Source organism: Rattus norvegicus, chromosome X (assembly GCF_021556685.1).
Source record: "Rattus norvegicus strain SHRSP/BbbUtx chromosome X, alternate assembly SHRSP_T2T, whole genome shotgun sequence".
NCBI lineage: Eukaryota > Metazoa > Chordata > Mammalia > Rodentia > Muridae > Rattus > Rattus norvegicus.
The window spans coordinates 50,457,628-50,477,616 of NC_141554.1; the positions used below are offsets into that span (position 1 = coordinate 50,457,628).

The window sequence follows — 19,989 nt, forward strand, 5'->3', positions numbered from 1 at the left end:
GCAAAGTGGCTGGGTATAAAATTAACTCAAATCAGTAGCCTTCCTCTACACAAAAGAGAACCAACCAAGAAAGTAATTAGGGAAATGACACCCTTCATAATAGTCGAAATAATATAAAATAACTCAGTGTGACTTTAACCAAGCAAGTGAAAGATCTATATGATAAGAACTTTAAGCCTCTGAAGAAAGAAATTGAAGAAGATCTCAGAAGATGGAAAGATCTCCCATGCTCATCAATTGGCAGGATTAATATAGTAAAAATGGCCATCTTACCAAAAGTGATCTACAGATTCAAAGCAATCCCCATCAAAATTCGAATCACATTCTTCATAGAGTTAGACAGAATAATTTGCAAATTCATTTGGAATAATAAAAAACCCAGGATGGCTAAAAGAATCCTCAACAAAGGACTTCTGGGGGAACCACTATCCCTGAACCCAAGCAGTGTTACAGAGTAATAGTGATTTAAAAAAACCTGTATGGTATTGGTACTGAGACAGGCAGGTAGGTCAGTGGCATAGATTAGAAGACCCAGAAATGAACCCACACACCTATGGTCACTTGATTTTTGACAAAGGAGACAAAACCATCCAATGGAAAAAAGATAGCATTTTCAGCAAATGGTGCTGGTTCAACTGGAGGTCAGCATGTAGAAGAATGCAGATCGATCCATGCTTATCACCCTGTACAATGCTTAAGTCTAAGTGGTTCAAGGCCCTCCACATAAAACCAGATACACTCAAACTAATAGAAGAAAAAGGGGAAGAATCTCGAACACATGGGCACTGGAGAAAATTTCCTGAACAGAACAGCCAATGGCTTATGCTCTAAGATCAAGAATTGACAAATGGGATCTCATAAAACTGCAAAGCTTCTGAAAGGCAAAGGACACTGCTATTAGGACAAAACGGCAACCAACAGATTGGGAAAAGATCTTTACCAATCCTACAACAGATAGAGGCCTTATATCCAAAATAATAGACTGCAGGGAGACAAAAAACCCTGTTAAAATTGGACTTCAGAGCTAAACAAAGAATTCACAGCTGCGGAATGTCGAACGGCTGAGAAGCACATGAAGAAATTTTCAACATCTTTAGTCATAAAGGACATGCAAATTAAAACAACCCTGAGATACCACCTCAAACCTGTCAGAATGGCTAAGATCAAAAGCTCCAGTGACAGCAAATGCTGGCGAGGATGTGGAGAAAGAACACTCCTCCAGTGTTGGTGGGATTGCAGACTGGTACAACCATTTTGGAAATCAGTCTGGAGGTTCCTCAGAAAATTGGACATTGCACTACCTGAGGACCCAGCTATACCTTTCTTGGGCATATACCCAAAAGATGCTCCAACATATACCATAGACACATGCTCCACTCTGTTCATAGCAGCCTTATTTATAATAGGCAGAAGCTGGAAAGAACCCAGATGTCCTTCAACAGAGGAATGGATACAGAAAATATGGTACATCTACACAATGGAATACTTCTCAGCTATCAAAAACAATGACTTTATGAAATTCATAGGCAAATGGAAATTATTATTCTGAGTGAGGTAACCCAATCACAGAAAAATACACATGTTATGCACTCATTGCTAATGGGAATATTAGCCCAAATGCTCGATTTACCCTAGATGCACAGAACACATGAAACTCAAGAAGGATGACCAAAATGCGAATGCTTCACTCCTTCCTTAAAAGAGGAATTACAATACCCTTAGGAGGGGATAGTGAGGCAAATTTTAGAACAGAGGCTGAAGGAACTCCCTTTCAGAGCCTATGCCACATGTTGCCCATACATATACAGCCACCAAACTAGATAAGATGTATATTGCAAGGAAGTGCAGGCTGACAGGAACCGGATTTAGATCTCTCCTGAAAGACACGGCCAGAATATGGCAGATACATAGACGAATGCCAGCAACAAACCACTAAACTGAGAACGGGACCCCCGTTGAAGGAATCAGAGAAAGCACTGAAAGAGCTGAAGGGGTTTGAGACCCCATATGAACAACAGTGCCAACGAACCAGAGCTTCCAGGGACTAAGCCACTCCACCACCCAATGTCTATACAAGGATTGACCCTGGGCTCCAACTGCATAGGTAGCAATGAATAGCCTAGTAAGAACAACAGTGGAGGGGAAGCCCTTGTTCCTGCCAAGGCTGGACCCCCAGTGAACGTGATTGTTGGGGGGAGTGCAGTAATGAGTGTAGGATGGGGGAGGGGAACACCCATATAGAAGGTAGGGTGAAGGATTAGGGGAATGTTGTCCTGGAAACCGGGAAAGGGAATAACATTTGAAATGTAAATAAGAAATACCCAATTTAATGAAGATGGACAAAAAAGAACTGCACAGAAGCAATAAAAAAAGAATCTTTTCATATTATTCCAGAAGAAATATCCTCTTAATAATTCCAGCCATCACAACAAGAAAAAGTATGTAGAACAAAGAAAATGTCTTACTTTTATGGACATTGGAGTTATTATCAGGAAACCAAACTTACTGTCCTACTGTACCTTGAAGCTGTTATATATCTGTCACTTAGTAGCTTAAGAAGTACACTATATAGTTTGTAAGACTCCACAGGGACAACAGACATGATCTAACAATAGTTTAGCTATAGAAAATCAAAAAAACTTTTGATACATATGTACTATGCTTCCTTATCATGCAAGTATTAGTACATGTGTGATTTTTAAATTGCTGTTATGCTTTCTTTAGTTTTATTTATAAATTCTGTGAAATGTATTTTGGCTTGGGATTAGGTCAGAATTTCTAACAATTCCCGAGACTGCCCTAAAAAACTCCCCTTGTCCCTCATTATGTACTGTACACTGTATGAAGCAGTATTCTCAGCATTAACAATAACAAAGTAAAATATTGTTTAACTCTGAGAAACACTGAAAATATTCTACAATGTACAGTGCCAAATATGTTGTCAAAATCTGCATTAGGTTGCATTTTTGTTGTTGCTATGCCAAATATTATGACTAAAAGTAATTTGAGTAGGAAACTATTTCATATTAAATTCTGTCATTGAGGGAAACCAAGGCAAGAACCAAGATTTTTTCTAGTTAGTATTTTATCAACTTTACACAAGCTAGAGTTATCTGAGAAGAGAGAAACACAGCTGAGAAAATGATTTCCCAAGATTGGATTACAGGCAAGTCTATACTACATTTTCTCATTTAATGACTGATCTGGATGTGCCCAGACCACTGTGAGCTGGCACCACACCTGGGCAGGTGGTCTCAGAGGGTATAAGAAAGTAACGTAAGTTAGGTATGGAGAGCAAGCCAATATGCATTGTCCCTCCATGACCTCTGCTTCAGTTCCTACTGCCAGATTCCTGCCTTCAGTTCTTGCCCTGGCATCCTTTCATGTTAGACTGTAAGCTGTAAGCAGAAAAAAACCTTTTCTCTCCCAAATTCCTTTTGGTCATAGTAATTAACACAGCAATAAAAATATGATGGCACCTGTATAAGAACTAATTCTTTTCATCATTGTTTAACAGCAATTGTTAAATTAACACTAAAAACTATTAGCCTTTCTTACTATTGTACACCTGAGAACATGCTTCAGAACAAAGACAAAAAAACAAATTGTACCCTCTCCTTCCTCCTAGAATACTATTCCCTAAAGTCCTCATTGTCATTCTTTTTCTTCTTTTTCAGTTTGCTCCAAAGCTATCTTGTGAATAAAACAAAAGAAAACTCTCTTTTCCCATAAACAAGCTTTCCTTCTCTTTTTATATGACATCACTTTGTTTTATTTCTCCTAAAGATCTATGAAATAAGGGCTGGAGAGATGTCTTAGTGGAGGACCCAGGTTCAGTTCCCAGCATTCATGTGGTAACTCACAACTATCTGCAACTCCAAATTACAGAGGATCCCACATTCTCTTCTGACTGCTGTGGGTATTAGGTATGCACATGGTGTACATGCATACATGCAAACAAAACACTCAGACACACGAAATAAATAAATATTTCTAAAAGTGGAAAGGAGAATGAAATAACATAAAGTTGAGTAATTAGAGTGGTGGAGAGGATATGAGGGGAGTTGAGGGAAGGTAAAAAATATGATCAAAATATAAGAAAAATGTTAATAAAAATAAAAGTTTTTAGGTTAGTTGACTTTGTCTCTCTTCCTGTGGATTTCCTATCCCTGCCATCCTTCCTCCTATTCATCCATAAGAGTGACCAAGTTCCATCCACTGTTTGGTTGTGGGTGTCTGTAACTGTCTGAGTCAACTGCTGGATGGAGCTTCTCCGAGGACAGCCATGCTAGACTCCTGTCTGCAAGCATAACGGTGTAGCATATATTTTTCACAGCCTACTTTAATAAGGGTTCACGCTTCCCCCTAGCCCACCATCCACCAGGGATAGTAGAAAAGAAAGATTATTAGGATATGGTGGAAGAGAACCTCTTTAGAAATAGTTCTCTTGGGTGATTGTTACCTTTGTTTTTCTCAGTCCAGTCTACTAGCAAACACCAAACATGAATCAGCAGGTACAGTCCAGTCCACTGAGTAGACAACACACATGAATCAGCAGGGGCAGTTCAATTCAGAAGAAACCAGTGGGCTCAACAAATAGCCTGAGTACTTGGAAGTGGCAAGAAGCTACAGGAACCTCAGGAAAAGTTTGTCTCTATGAAGTCATCACAAGTGAAGCTAAGCAATGCAATGTAAGGTGTAATATTGTATGTGTGCCATCAATAAAGATTAGCAAGGCAGAGCAAGGCAAACCAATGCTCCAACTCCCACTGTCTCTGGGGTCATATTTATATTCTTTTTAAACATCATATGTCCTTTCACATGTCTGCTACAGCAAAACATCCTTTCACCTTTGTGCCCCTGTTAAACATCATTTGACAGAACTCCTTTCTTCCTTTTTAAAACATTTAGCTTTAAATATAACAAGTTTCCTTGACATTATTGTACCTTTTAGTTGTGTTTGAGACTATCCTCCTCTTCTTTCCCATCTTCCTGTCTCTTATTCTTGTTTAAACCCTATTGTCTCCAGGAACCTCCCTCTCACTTTCATAGCATCTACAGTATATTATAGCTTATTCATCTCTACCTTAAATAATCTTTTCTTTTCCATTCTCATGGGATGCTTTCTAGTTTCTTGACATGTACCCATAGTCCACTTAAATACACATGCAAACATGTACACACACTATTTGAGTGCTAGGATCTACATGTAAGATCATTTGATTTTTTGGTCTTAGGATTACTTCACTTAATATTTTTCTGGTTCCATTTACTTTCTTTCAAAATTATTGATTTTATCTCTTATTTCTGTTTTAGTGTTCTATTGCTGTGAAGAAACACATGACCATGTGTTTCTAATAAAATCTAATAAAAGAAAGAATTCACTGGGCTTATTGTTCAGCAGTTTAACACATTCTCATTATGGCAAGAAGCATGGCAGTACATAAGCAGACATGATGTTGGCGAAAGAGCAGAGAGAAGAGATCTATATCTGGTTAGGCAGGCAGCAGGAAAGGAATGACACACTGGGTCTGGCTTAAGCATCTGGAACCTCAAAGTTCTTTTGTCTTTGTGCTCCCAACCCCAGTGAACCACTTTTTCCAACAAGTCCACACCTACTTCACAGTGTCACTGCTTATGATTCTATGAGGGCCACTTGCTTTATTTATTTATTTATTTATTTATTTATTTATTTATCTATTTATTTTTTACACTCCAGATTTTATTCCCATCCTGGTCCACCTCCTCTGCACCCCTCACATCTCCACAAGCATGTCCCCAACCCACCCACCCCACCAGACCTCTAAACTTCCTGGGGTCTCCAGTCCCTTGAGGATTAGATACATCTCCTTCTCTGACTGAACCTAGACCCACCCAGCCATCTTCTACTTTATATGTGTTGTAGGTCTCACATCAACTGGTGTATGCTGCCTGGTTGGTGATCCAGTGTCTAAGAGATCTCAACGGTCCACATTAATTGGGACTGCTGATCCTCCTACAGGGTTGTCTTCCTCCTTAGCTTATTCCAGCGTTTCCCTAATTCAACCAGAGGGATCATCAGCTTCTGTTCCTTGGTTGGGTACACGTATATGCATCTGACTCTTTCAGCTACTTGTTGGGTCTTTTGGAGAGCAGTCATGGTAGGTTACTTTTTGTGAGTGTCCCGCAGCTTCAGTAATGGTGTCAGGTCTTGAGGTCTCCCCTTGAGCTGGAACCCACTTTGGGTCTGTTGCTAGACCTTCCTTTCTCAGGCTCTTCTTCATTCCCATCCCTGCATTTCTTTCAGACAGGAAGAATTTTGGGGTCAGAGCTTTGGCTGTGGGATAGCAACCCCATCCCTCACTTGATGCCCTATCTTTCTGCTGGAGGTGGATTCAATAATTTTCCTCTCCCCACTGTAGGACATTTCATCTAGGGTTCCCACCAACCTTGAGTCCCGAATTTCTCTCACTCCCCAGGTCTCTGGTACATTCTAGAGTGTCTTCCCAACCTCCTTCCTCCTGAGGTTGCTGTTTTCCATTCTTTATGCTGGCCTTCAGGGCTTCAGTCCTTTTCCCCCACCCAATACCAGATTAGGTTCCCCTCTCCCTCCTCCCCCATCCCCTTTCCCTCCCCTGTCCCTTTCACCTTGTGATTGCTTTCTTCCCTCTCCCAAGTGGAACTGAGGTGTCCTCATTTGGGCCCTTCAGTTTGTGAACTTTTTGAGTTCTGTGAACTGTATCCTGGGTATTCTGTACTTTTTCTTTCTTTCTTTTTTTTTTTTTTTGGCTAATATCCACTTATTAGTGAGAACATATAGTACATGTCCTTTTGGGTCTCACTCAGGATGACATTTTCTAGTTCCATCCAGGTCTATTTCCAATTTTATGAGGAACCTACAAATTGATTTTCAGAGGGGTTGTAATCCCACCAGCAATGCAGAAGTGTTTCTCTCCACATCCTCACCAACATGTGTTGTCACCTGAAGTTTTGATCTTAGCCATTCTGACTGGTGTAAGGTGGAATCTCAGGGTCGTTTTGATTTGCGTTTCTCTGATCACTAAAGACTTTGAATATTTCTTTAGGTGCTTCTCAGCCTTTCAAGATTCCTCTATTGTGAATTTTCAGTTCACATCTATACCCCGTTTTTCATTTTTTTTTTTGATGGTAAGCTTCTTGAGATCTTTATATATTTTGGATATTAGCCCTCTATCAGATGTGGGGTTAGTGAAGATTTTTCCCAATCTGTAGGATGCCGATTTGTCTTATTGACTATGTCCTTTGCCTTATAGAAGCTTACCAGTTTCACGAGGTCTCATTTTTCAATTCTTGATCTTAGAGCGTGAGCTATTGGAGTTCTGTTTAGGAAATTTCTGCCCATGCCAATGAGTTCAAAGCTCTCTTCTGTTCAAAGTCCTCTTCTATTAGATTCGGTGCATCTTGTTTTATGTTGAGGTCCTTGACACACTTGGAATTGAGCTTTGTGCATGGTGACAAATATGGATCTATTTTAATTTTTCTACATACAGATATCCAGTTAGACCAGCAACATTTATTGACAATGCTTTCTTTTTTCCATTGTACATTTTTGGCTCCTTTCTCAAAGATCAAGTGTGCGTAAGTGTGTGGTTTTATTTCTGGGTCTTTAATTCTATTCCACTGATAAACCTGTCTGTCTATGTACCAATACCATGCAGTTATTTTTTATCACTATTGCTCTGTAGTAGAGCTTGAGGACAGGAATGGTGGTTCCCCCAGCCATTTATTGTTTAGAATTATTTTTGCTCTTCTGGGTTTTTTGCCTTTCCAGATGAATTTAAGAATTGCTCTTTTCATGTCTTTGAAGAATTGTGTTGGGATTTTGATGGGGATTGCACCGAATTTGTAGATTGCCTTTGGTAGAATGGCCATTTATCTATGTTAATTCTGCCAATCCATGAATACAGGAGATCTCTCCATTTTCTGAGATCTTCAATTTCGTTCTTGAGAGACTTGAATTCTTATCATAAAGGTCTTTCACTTGTTTGGTTAGAGTTTCTCCAAGATATTTTATATTATTTGTGGCTATTGTGATGGGAATTGTTTCCATAATTTCTTTCTCAGCCTGTTTATCATTTGTATAAAGGAAGACTGCTGATTTATTTGAGTTAATTTTATATCCGATCACTTTGTTGAAGTTTTTTATCACCTGGAGAAGTTCTCTGGTAGAATTTTTGGGGCCAGTTATGTATACTATCATATCATCTGCAAATAGTGATACCTTTAATTCTTCTTTGCCAAGTTGTATCCCCTTGATATCTTTTTGTTGTCTTATTGTTCTAGGTAGCACTTTAAGTACTATATTGACTAGATAGGGGGAGAGTGGGCATCCTTGTCTTGTCCCAGATTTTAGTGGGCTAGCTTCAATAATCTTTCCATTTAATTTGATATTAGCTGTATGCTTACAGTAATTTTTTTAAAAATTATGTTTAGGTATGGGCCTTGAAGCCCTGAACTCTCCAATACTTTTAATATGAAGGGTTGTTTTATTTTGTCAAATGCTCTTTCTGCATCTAAGGAGATGATCATGTGATTTTTTTCCTTTGAGTTTGTTTAAATGGTGGATTACATTAATGGATTTTCATATATTGAACCAACATTGCATCCCTGGGATGTAGCCTATTTGATCATGGTGAATGATGGTTTTGATGTGATCTTGGATTCGGCTTGTGAGAATGTTATTGAGTATTTTTGCATCAATATTCATAAGTGAGATTGGTCTGAAGTTCCCTGGTTGGGTAGAGTCCTTGTGTGGTTTAAGTATCTGAGTAATTGTGGCTTATGGAGTCCACTTTCATTTAATTCACTACAATCAATTTAGGACTGACCAAAATTCTACTGTATGTATATAGGGGTAGAGACTGATTCAGCTGGCAAAATACACACACACACACACACACACACACACACACACACACACACACACACACACACATACACACACACGATTTAATTTTAAAAATTCTGAGTTGGTGAAACAGCTCAGCCATTAAGAGCACTGGCTGCTCTTCCAGAGGTCCTGAGTTCAATTTCCAGCAACCACATAGTGGCTCACAACCATCTATAATGGGATTTGGTGCCCTCTTCTGGCCTGACGATGTATATGTTGCAGAACACTCAAAGATACAATCCACAGAACTCAAGGTTAACAAACAAGCCTAAGGGCCCAAGGGAGGTTGCTTCAATCCCACTTGGGAGGGAGAAGAAAGGATTTTCGGAGGTGGGGTGGGGTAGAGGGAAGGAAGGACCTGAGTGTGCCAGGAGCCAAGCCCACTCATACACCCTCTGTTTCAGGAATGTTCTCAGGAATGCCTCAGGAGTTCTCAGGAATGTTTTAGGAATGTAAAGTCCACTTATACATCCTCTGTTTCAGGAATGTTCTCAGGAATATTTCAGGAATGTTAGAGAGTTTGATCAGACAACAACTTGCTCTCCTTCTTTGCTCCTCCTGTCCCCTATTCTTTCACCCCCTCCACAGGTCTCTGCTGAGCCCTCACAAGTTGGGGTATGTGTGGATGAAGGAGAGTGGACAAAGGGAACGTGATCAGGTATTGGTCGGGGGAGGAGGGCAGGAGTGAAGCCCTCTTGGGGGAGGATGGGCAGGGGCGAAGGCCTGAGGGCCAGGAGAAAGTATGAAAACAGGCAACATCGGGAGGCTGGGGAGGGGGTATAATATACCAGAGACCTGGGGAGGTGAGAGACTCTCAGTACTCAATGTCCACTGGGAGAGGGAACTTGTGGAGTCCATCTCCAGTAGTAGAGGAGTGGAGGGGACATCAAGTGCCATCCCACAGTCAAAAAATAATAGAAAGAACTGCAGAGACAAAGGAAGAACTGCAGGGACAAGAGACTGAGGGAAAGCTTAAGGGGAAGCATCAAGGCCTGATACTTTTACTGGTGGATGGTGGGTTTACAGAGAGAGGTACTAATTCAGTGGTGGGCTTAAGACAGGAGCCTAGCATAGCTATCCTCCAAGAGGCCCAACAGTCAGATGACTGAGAAAGATGCTAATACTTAAACCTAACCAATGGGCTGAAGTCAGGGACCATTACCGGAAGGCTGGAAAAAGCTGAGGAAGAGGGTGGCACCATAGGAAGTCCAGGAGTCTCAACTAACCCGGACACCTGAAATCTCTCAGACACTGGACCAGGCAGATATGAAGCATCCATTACATATACAGCAGAGGACTGTCTGGCCTCAGTGAGAGAAGAGCCTTCTAACCCCTCAAGTGACTTGAGGCCTCAGAGAGTGGGGAGTCCTGGTGGGATGGAGTGGAATGGGGTGGGATGGGGTGGGTTGGGTTGGGTTGGACTAAGGGGTTGGGGACACCCTCTTGGAGACAGGGGAGGAGGAATAAGATGAGGAACAGTTGGAAAGCAGACTGGGAGAATAAGACTGAACTGTAAAAATTAATAATAATAATAATAATAATAATAATAATATCAGACAAAAGAAAACAAAGTGAATAAAAATGCATTTTAAAATACATTATGTACATGTACCATAATTATTCATTTAATGATAGACAGACATCAGGACTGATCCCAATTCCTCACTACTGAGATAAACTTGATAAACTAGTATTTTCATCACTGCTGTGAACAGTAATAAATTAAACATGAGAAACTAATATTGCTGTGGTTGGATAAGGAATCCTTTGGGTGATGTAGATGGGTCATGTGGTAGTTCTGATTTTAGATTTTTGAGAAACCACTCCCTTTATTTCCATAGTGTCTTTACCAGTTTATACTCCCACCAACACTCACCAGCACATTTTTTGTCCTTTATTTTCTTTTTAAAAATAGTTTTATTAATTCTTTGAGAATGGTATACAATGTATTTTAAATTTTCTTTAAAAAATTATGTGCATTGGTATTTTGCCTGCATGTGTGAGGGAGTCATATTCCCTAGAAGTGGAGCTACAAACAATTGTGAGCTGCCATGTGTGTGCTGGGAATTGAATCCAGGTCATCTGAAATAACTACCAATGTTCCCAACAGCTGAGCCATCTCCCTAACCCCTTGTTTTTTAAATTAATTTATGTTTTAAATTTCTGAAAGCTGTACAATGTATTATCATATGCACTGTTTTTCCAACTTCTCATTTATTTTCTTAATGGCAATCCTTTTGACAGACCTGAAATTGAATCTCAAAGTAGTTTAATTTACATTTCTATGACAGGTAAAGATGTTGAACACGTTCATAAGTAATTATTGGCTATTTATATTTCTTATTCAATCTGTTCAGTTCCTTAGTTCATTTATTGTGAAAGACCCCCGGCCTGGGGAGACCCTCACTCAAGTTTTGGGATGATGCAACCCCCCAAGAATTCACACAAGACCATCCTTGCTGTAATCACATGAGGTTTATCAATAGGAACCAGTGCACTGGAGTCAAGACTCGTATTCCACGCAGGGGCAGTGGAGTTTGACCACCAGTAGCTAAGAGAAGGGGAATTTAAAGGAAGAAACCACAACCCCAGGGGGTAGGGAGGGTGTCATTGGAAAATGTCAAGAATACCAGTGAAAAATCACAAGGAGGAGCTTCCTGTTTCTCAAGATTGTTTAACTTTATGGTTTGCTAGTTCCTGGGAGAAGCTTCCTGCTTCTCAAGGTTGTTCTTTAAGATTTTAACCTAACTTTATGGTTAGCTAGTTCCTGGGAGAGAGTTTTCAAACCGGCCGATGTAATTACCCATTCTATGGTCCTAGGAGAAGCTTCCTGGAACATACAATTCCAGGGCCTAACCAGTTTTTTTCTTCTACTCTGGACCTTTGTCCGGGGGAGGGGGGGCAACCTTAAAACTTCTACCTTTCAATTGATTGGGTTGTTTGCTGATTTACTATTTTGTTTTTAGTGGTTTTTGTATATTTTGCATTCCTTCTATAATAATCATTTAGATTACATTTAAATTCCATCATAATCTTTAATTTACTCATATCTGCTAAGTATCTTTACCATAAAGTTGATATTTAAAATACTTTTAGAAATATTTATTTTATGTGTAAGAGTATTTAGGCTGCATGTATGTATGTGCACCATGTGCATGACAGGTACCCAAGGAGGCCAGAACAGGTCATTGGATCACCTGGAACTGTAGTTATGGATGATTGAGAACCACCATGTAGGACATCTGCAAGAGCAGAGAAACAAGTGCGTTAAACTCTCCAGTCCCCATGAAGTTGATATTTTAAACAAGGTACCAAGAACACCCAACCAAGAAATTAAACAGGTGTCTTTTTGGCAAATGATTTTATATGTTTGGTACTATATAGTTTTTCAAATTGAATTTTAGACCTTGTACCATATATGGTCCACTTCTTTAAAAATATTTATATAAAATTTTACAAAGCCTTCTGTAATTTACTTTCCCTCTTGCCATGCTTTGTTCTTACCTTTCCTGTTTGCTTTCTTTCCTCATCTCATTCATACTCTCCTATAAATTCATTGATGATTTTCTGAAATTCTTGAGCCTTTGCAACAATGTCTTACTCAGCTTATGATTCAATCATAAAATTGGGCCTAATTTTACATTTTTCTTTATTGTCATTCCTAAATAGAAAAACATACTTAATTGAAAAAGATAACTGTTAGAAATAATATTTGATGGATCATTTTCAAAGGTTCCTTGAGCCTCTTCAGGGTACAGATGAATGAAAACTACTTAACTTCTGCTAATGTCTGCTAGTTTGGCTATGTGTAGTTATACTAGTAACCTTATTTAATCTTAAATTTAGATTGAAAAATTACTAACAGCCAATCTTGCATATAAGGTCATGAATCTGGAAAACAGTAGAAATTCATAAGACATTGTCTTAGTTAGGGTTACTATTACCACCACAAATCACCATGACCAAAAATCATGTTGAACACAAAAAAGTTTATTTGGCTTACATTTCCATGTTACTGTTCATCATTGAATGAAGTGAGGAAAGAGACTCAAACAGGGCAGGAATCTGGAGGCAAAAGCTGATGCAGAGCCCTTAGAGGGATGCAACATACTTGCTTGCTCTCCATTGCTTGCTCAGCCTGCTTTCTTATAGAATCTAGGACTAGCAGCCAAGGGTGACACCACCCAAAATACTTCCCCTATCATTCTTTAATTAAGAATATGCCTTACAGCCAGACTTTATGGAAGCATTTCCTCAATTAAGGTTTCCTTCTTTCTGACATCTCTACTTTGTGTATTAAGTTGAAATAAGACTAGTTAGCACAACTGACCTCTTGTCCAACACACACACACACACACACACACACACACACACACACACACACACACACCACATGCACACAGGTCTTTTTTTTTTAAAAAAGATTAAGCCAAAAAATTTTAAAGTGATGAATATCACTTTAAAAATATAGTTTAAAAGTTCCACAGTCTTTACATATTCCAGCAAATTAAAATTTCACTCTCTTTAAAATATCTAATCTCTCTAAAATTACAAAATCTTTTAAGAGTTAAAAGTTTTTCAGCTGTGGGTTCCTGTAAAAGTCAAAAGTAAATTAAATATCTTCTTTAAGAGGGATGCCAGGACACAGTCATAACCTGAATCAAGCAAAACTAAACTCCTACAGTGTAAATAGCTCAATGTTCAACTGTCTTGGATTCACTCACAGTCTTCTGGGCTCCTCCAGGGAGCTTGAGTCACTTGTCCAGCTCTGCCTTCTGCAGCACACACAACTTGTTTTTAGGCACCAGCAGGCTCCACTCCACTGCTGCTGCTATTCTTAGTGATCTTTTTTTTTCTTTTTGTTAATTGAATGTATTTCTTTATTTACATTGCAAATGTTAATCCCTTTCATGGTTTCCTGTCCATAAGCCCCCTATTCTCCTTCCCCTCACCCTCCCTCATAAGGGTGGTTTCCCCCTATTCACCCCCTTACCACCACCCCCTGACATTCCCCTGCACTGGGGGTCCAACCTTGGCAGGACCAAGGACTTCTCCTTCCACTGTTGCCTAACAAGGCCATCCTCTGCTACATATGCAGTTGGAGCCATGGGTCAGTCCATGTATAGTCTTTGGATGGTGGTTTAGTCCCTGGAAGCTCTAGTTGGTTGGCACTGATGTTCTTAGGGGTTTGCAAGGCCCTTCAGCTCTTTCAATCCTAGTGGAATTTCCAAAATTCTGGAGTTTTGTGCTACAGCTGGACTGCACTTTTACTAAAAGGCTTTCTTCATGGTGCCAAGCCTCAACTTCTCTCATGACCTCTTCAGTCTTGGGCCTTCAACTGCTACTGAGGTAGAACCTTCACTGATAGCCTCTCTTGCTTCTCATAGTGCCCAAGCCTCAGCTGCTCTCCAAGACTGCTTCACACCTTCAAAACCAGTACCACGTAGGTGAGAACCTACCAAGTTTATCTGCCAGCACAAAGTACAATCTTAGCCATGTCAGTAACACAGCTTCTATGTACTGACTCCCAGGAAACACTTCCCAGAGGACTTCATGCCAATGATTCTGGGCACTTCATACTCACCAATAATTTCTCAGCTCCAGATAACCAGCATTAAATATCCAAGCAAAGCAAAGGTTTCACTCTAGTAGTTCTGCTAACTTGTTAACTACAGTTGATTCTTCAGCCTCACATAACCAGAATGACAAAAATCTTAAACGAAAATAGCAAACAGCCTAATAGAATCTTTAAATTTCCCTCTGAAATTTCACAAGTCAGGCCTCATCCTCCCACAGAACACCCCACTGAGCTCTCAACACTCAATGACTTCTCCAGCCCAAACTTCTAAAGTTCTTCCATAATCCTTTTCAAACAACATGGTAAGATATAGCACAGTAAAATACCACTCCACTGGTACCAACTTCTGTTTTAGTGTTACAATTGCTACAATGAAACATCATGACCAAAACACAAAGTCGGGAAGGAAATTTGTATATCTCTAGTTTGTATATGAAGTTGACATAATGCTAGCCAACACAGAGATAGAGTATACTCACGCACCGAATTTTGGAAAGAAAATGGCAAACATAATCAATAGAGAGAAAGATAAGCACATTCCCCCATGGTTACTTTGATAACATGGAAAGGACAGTGTTCGTGATTATTGAGATTTTTTTCTGCCTCAATGAGCATACACCTGCCATTGTAGGCTGACACCCAACTTTGCAAAGTCAGAAAATAAACTGCTTTATTATCTTTAAATAAAATTCATCTTTATCGGTGAGATTGTTTAAATTGTTTTATTATAACATCCCATAAGCAAAAATGCATAGAAACCCTTAGATTTGTTTACAAGATTCACTTAAAGTTGTAGTATGGTAAATTATATTGAGCTGTAGAATTTGTATAATTTGTTTATTTCCAACAGAGTAAATAATTCAAAAGTGGGTAAATAATCCCAAATTGTGACTTAGAGACATAGAAGAATAAATAAAAACATCTAAATGCTGAAGACAAAAAGAGACCAAAAGAAGCATCAGAATGCAAGAGTTAATTTTGTAGCTTAATGGTATACTGAAAGAAGCCATACACCATGTAGCTAGAATTCTGATATAAAACCCATTCTGCTCTAAAGACCCACAGTACATATTTCTGAAAAACAAAGGGAATTGGAAATTGAGGTGACACTAAGAAAAAAAGGAAGAGTTTAACAAATTCTTTCTATATATGTTCTTCAATTTGATAGCTAACTGCTGAATCACAAATTAGCACAGCTCAATGAAAAAGAACTGAATATTGAAATGTTTCAACATCATATTTGGACTAGTCTGAGACCATCACACAATGCTCCTAACTAAAAACAACAACAACAACAACAACAACAACAATAACAACAACAAAGCCATATCAAAATTAACTTTTTGTGAAACATGGTCTGAATATGTAGCACCTGGGCGTCCAGAGACTCACTATGTAGGTCAGGTTGGCTTTGTAGTCACAGAAATCCTCCTGCCTCTGCCTCCCTAGTGCTACAATTAAAGTTGTGTGTTGATATGACCAGCCCCCAAATCATCTCTCTTTTAATGACAGATGATCTTCATAGGAATATGTTGACAATTATTTAGGATAAATACCTGTATTTCTCAAACTATTCATCATTCATATTTTCTTTCTTCTTCCAATCCTGTATTATTACCATTTTCTTTCAAACCTCATTTCCCTTTAAGGACAGTCTTTAAATTCTATTAAGTTAAGAACTCCCTTAGTTTACAAAAGAAAAAAGTTGATGGGATGGTTAAAAATCTGGGGGTTGGACACACACCAAGGATGCAGAGATGTCACAACAGTCTTGGAGAAAGGTAACAAAAACTGTAGTCTCAGTCTCAATAGATTAACACACACACACACAAACACACACACACTCTCCCTCCCCTTCCCCCTCCCTCTCCCCTTCCTTTCCCTCCCCCTTTCCCTTCCCCTCTCCCTCTCCCTCTCTCAAAACAATTCTCTTAAATGATTTTCTGGAAACACTGGGAAATAACATGAAATGTGTTTGTTTAACTGTCACAACATTGCAGCTTATGCTTTCACAAGCAAGTCACATTGCTTAAATGGATGTTACAAAGAAGATGTTCAGGGGATTATTGCTTTCTATCATTTTATTATGTAACAGTATCTCTTTGGGACATTGTTTATTGCACTTGCTTTTTAATTTGATCTCATGGTAAGAGCAGATGTCTTGAATGTGGTGATCTCTGTGAATACTCTGCTTTCTTGTTTTGCTTTCAATTAAAATTCAAAACACACATGTGGAATTTTTCCCTTCTTTTTTTTTTACCGGCTAAACATTCAGTGGCTACTTAGCAGTTAAAACGAAAAGCTGCAAAGCACATCAATATTGTGACACAGGTCATGGATTTTTTTTTCAGTTTTGAAAGATGACATTCATTAATAACATGACCCCTCTCTATTTCTTTCCATTTTATCTTTCCACAGCTCATTTTTCATGTTCACAGCAGATCTTTGCATGGCTTCTTACATTATTTCTCACAGTTCTCAGAACAAAGAGTAATTGTGCCCAAAGGCTGATGGAACAATGACAGTTGTGCTTCATTTGATTTAAAAGTGCATCATTGTTTCTATTTTGTGCATTTGCTGCCTTTCTGCTTTCATTCGAGAGTTTCTTATTATATAAAATGTTTGCTCCCAAGTTACTGAAACACACATTGTAATGAAGCATTTTATTTATCCCTTCAGTACATGTGCCAAATGCAAGTCATTTAATAATTCTGTAATGAAGCATATTAAACACACAATGCCATTTATAGTACTCATGGAATTGCTGTGACATGCTTACAAAAATCGTTGCTGGCAAAGGTTTCCACAATTACCCTTACATCTGATGATTCACATGAAAGGCTCCCAAGACTCAGCACACAAGATTAAAACTTAATGTAGACCACAAAAGACAAAGTCACAAGGAGAATGTAGAAGAATTTGTGTACAGGCCTTCATGTTCTGTCTCTCTCCCTTTCCCTCTGCCTCCCTACCTACCTCCTGTGCTGCCTTTCTCCTTCTCTCTAAGAAGTTACACAGGATATGTTCTTCTATCATCAACAAACACTCAGCGATCTTTGCAATGATCTTATGCTCAAATAATCCCGGTCTAGAAAGTATCCAGGACTTTTACTGATACTTTTCCAAGTAGATATTCTCTAATTGTCATATATCAAAATACCAGACTCCCAAAAGACAATCAAGATTTCAGGATTAAGAACAATGTTTAAAACTGGCAAGATGTCTCTGTGGGTAAAGGCACTTTCTGATGAGCTTGTTGTCCTGAGGGCAATTCCTGAAACCCACATAATAAAAAGAACTGATTTGTGCCAGTTGCCCTCTGACCTCCACATGTGAGCTCTGGCATATATATCCCACCCTAACCCCTTTGCACACAAATAAGTCAATAAAAGTTATAAAATTTTAAATGAGCATTGTTTAGACAGGATGGGTACACAGAGTGACTTTAAAAAGTTCTGAGAACAGTGGGAGCCCACCTTGCCATTTGAGATACAGTCCTTATAAATGTATTCCTTTAAAAAATAGTATTTTTATATCTTCTTTGAAAGTTTTTTACACTTATGCAATGCACTTTATATTTTATTTTCTAAAATTAAACTAATTAAATATAACTATCACATTCCCCCTTCTCTCCCTCAAATGTATTTATCCCCTGCCTAGCTCTCTCTCAAAATTCATGGCCCTTTTTCTTTAGTTTCATATAAATGATATAGATAACCAATTGAGGGGCTCTTCCTTAGGGAAGACTATTTCTTTTAATCTCAGTATCCTTTAGATGCCTGTGGTTCTTTGTCTCAGAAATTCTATTTCATGTTGCAATATCCACATGTGTTGTCCTTGTTTAGGTTTTTCTTAGGCAGTTATGTTGATGAGACTTCATAGGTAGCTTCTCTGACATCTCTAGTAGATGAAAACTTCCTGTTCTGTAAGGCCTTATTGCATATTCTTATTTTGGGCTATCCTATCTCTTACAGTCAGTCTACCCATTTCCACTTAAACCTTTATACTCCATGTCACTTGCGTTGTATTATTTCCTTCAATTACATTTGTGCTGTTGTTCCTTGGGTTGGGAGATTAAATATTTTCATAAGCATTTTCTTTATATTCTTCATTTTGGTTAAGCCTTTTACCATCCCCTCATTTTCCCAAGTCCTACTCCATGATGATTTATTTATCTGTGGGGTTCCTTTGAATGTGTTTAGTCTGAAATGTTTTTCCAGTATTCCCTGTAGAGCTGGCTTTGTAGTCATAAATTCTTTAACCTGCTCTTATTATATAAAGTGTTTGACTCTCCTTCAATTTATAGATAACTTTGCTGGGTACAATAATCTGTTTTGACAGTCGTGATCTTTCAGGACTTGGAGTACATCTTTCTAGGTCCTTCTGGCTTTAAATTTTTTTCTTTGTTAAATAATCAGCTGCTATTCTAATAGGCCTGCCTTTATTAGTGAATCAACTTTTCTCCCTTGCAACATTTAATATGCCGTATTTCTTGTATTGATTTTCTCATTTTTTCCAGTCTCTTAGTTAGGGTTCTATTACTGTGGAGAGACACCATGTTTGTGGCAACTTTTTCTTTTTTTAGTTTTGCCTTTATTTTTTCTTTTATTGGATATTTTTAATTTACATTTCTAATGTTATCCTCTTTTCCAGTTTCCCCTCCAGAAACTTGATATCCCATCCCCCTCTCCCTGCTTCTCTGAGAGTGCTCCCTCACCCACCTACCGACTCTCTCCACCTCCCTACCTTGACATTCCTCTCCACTGGGTTGTGGAGCCTTGACAGGACCAAGGGCCTCTATTCCCATTGATGCCTGACAAGGCCATGACTGTGGCAACCCTTAAAAGAAAATATTTAATTGGGGCTGGTTTTCAGTACAGAGGTTTAGTCTATTATCATCATGGTGGGAAGCATGGCAGCATGCAGGCAGACCTGGTGCTGGGGTGATAAGTGAGAATACTGTATCTTGATCCATGGACAGCAGGAAGAGACAGTGAACCACTAGGACTGGCTTGAGCTTCAAAGACCTCAAAACTCACCCATAGTGACACACTTCCTCCAACAAGATCACACTAACTCCAGCAAGGCCACACCTCTTAAGAGTGCCACATGGTATAGACCTATAGAGGCCATTTTTTTTAAAATTCTCATAGTTCTTTTGCAATGAGATTTAGATTTTTTTCTTTATTAACTTGAGTATTTCTTATTTACATTTCGATTGTTATTCCCCTTCCTGGTTTCCAGGCCAACATCCCCCTAACCCCTCCCCCTCCCCTTCTATATGGGCTTCCCCTCCCCATCCTCCTCCCATTACCACCCTCCCCCCAACAATCACGTTCACTGGGGGTTCAGTCTTGGCAGGACCAAGGGCTTCCCCTTCCACTGATGCTTATAGAGGCCATTTTTATTCAAACCACTACATACAGCTTTTTTTGTGTTCTTTTGGAGTGTATTTATATCTTCTTTGATTTGGTTGGAAGTTTTGGCCTAGCCAGAGGAATGG

At 39.0% G+C, this 19,989-nt stretch overlaps 1 long non-coding RNA gene across 1 annotated transcript in view; it reads left to right on the forward strand.

Annotated features, from left to right (window-relative positions):
• The first annotated feature begins 9,434 nt into the window (after positions 1 to 9,434).
• LOC120099307 (uncharacterized) overlaps positions 9,435 to 19,989 on the forward strand; it is a 44,086-nt gene continuing 33,531 nt past the window's right edge. Inside the window, exon 1 of the long non-coding RNA XR_015646551.1 lies at positions 9,435 to 9,566. This is a non-coding gene — a long non-coding RNA (uncharacterized LOC120099307). The remainder of the gene's footprint in view (positions 9,567 to 19,989) is intronic.